We start from the raw sequence: 1,556 nt of genomic DNA on the forward strand, positions 1-1,556 counted from the left end.
TCATTAAAACAAATTGTTTCACAGATCGTTTCTTTCCCATTATTTAGAAAAGACTTGTCTTGCTGTTTAAAATTTTCTAGGTCTCCCTCATCTGCATCATTGTTTCATAGTATGTTGAGTAAGAATTGATAAGAATTTTATTAGCAATACTTTTCAAATGTCATATGAGCATACTAAAGAATTTGATTCAAGGATTTTTGCATTCTACTACTTATTAATGAATATATCATTAATGTATTATTGATGTATGCTACAACAGAGAAGACAGAATGAATCAAGCACACATTTTAATGAAAGAGTATAAAGAAAACATGTTATAAATAAAGCTTTTTAATATCATTATAGATATTATTAAATTTTACTCTTCTTTCCCATATGCATTTTTGTGGTACTAGAGACTGATCCAAGGGACTGGCACATGCTAGGTAAGCTCTCTAACACTGCCCTATAACCCCATGCTCCCCATATATCAATAGCTCCTCTGTATCAGGGCTTAAACTTCATGGTACACATTTTTATTTATTTATTATTTATTTATTCATCCACTTATTTTTTCTTCTGTGACATCTTTATTCTAGCTGGAATGTGAAAGATGTAAACACAATTCAGTAAGATCAGATGCAATGAAGAACTTCAGCCTGGTGTAAAATAGGCTGTACATAAAGCCGATGGGATGGCAATACCAGACAAGCTTGCTCTAAAAATGTAATGGTTCAAGCTCACAACCTGAAGTTCCCTCTGGCAGGATAATGCAGGAGCATGCAGTGCAGATCGGCAAGAGAGACAAGAAGGACCAGTCAACAGGGACAACAGCTGACTTTATTGTGTTTTGCCATCTTGCAGCCGCTGAATGAAGCTGGTAAGCTCATTGGTAGAAAAATCGCGGAAAGTCATTGAAACGCTGTTGTCAAGCGCAGGCTCAACGTTTTTTCGCCAGCTACTTCCCTAGTTCCAATCCTGACTGGTCTAAACTGTTATAGCTACAATGATGAACAGTGTGAGCTTGGTGAACGAAGTAGCTTTGATTGCGCAATTTCCTTCAAAGACCTTGAGTGGCAAGTTTTTTAGAGACTTCTGAGATCTTTCCTGCTGCCTGGAGCTACTTCTATGCCTTCCCAGATGATTCCTCTATCAGGGTTAAGAAGCCTAACAGGAGAGTCTTGTGATGGAAACTTTTCCGTATGGGGTATTGGATCTGGACAGGGATGAGGAAGTCATGGGGTATCATCTTGTTACCTTGGTGGATAGGCTGGTTGAACGCCTGTTGTCTATTGATCCCTGGATCCTCCCACACAATGGGGCCTATCTGATGGTCCACAGGGTCCTGAGCCTCGTTCATGTACTTCCCATTAGAATCGATACCATCCTGCTGCAGGTAAGCAGCAAAACGGATCAGGTACTGCTCATAGGGCAGAGTGGCTGTGATGGCTAATCCTGGGTGTCAACTTGATTGCATCTGGGATTAACTGAAATGAAAGAGATCTCTTGATTGGATCATCTAAATTAGCCGGAAGACACACCCTAAATGTGGGTGTTACCTTCTGATGGCAGCCGGT

General features: G+C 40.0%; 1 pseudogene; it reads right to left on the minus strand.

Annotated features, from left to right (window-relative positions):
- Positions 1-819: 819 nt before the first annotated feature.
- LOC115070303 overlaps positions 820-1,556 on the minus strand; it is a 13,458-nt pseudogene continuing 12,721 nt past the window's right edge.

This window comes from Nannospalax galili, unplaced genomic scaffold (genome assembly GCF_000622305.1).
Source record: "Nannospalax galili isolate Female #2095 unplaced genomic scaffold, S.galili_v1.0 scaffold256, whole genome shotgun sequence".
NCBI classification, from domain to species: domain Eukaryota; kingdom Metazoa; phylum Chordata; class Mammalia; order Rodentia; family Spalacidae; genus Nannospalax; species Nannospalax galili.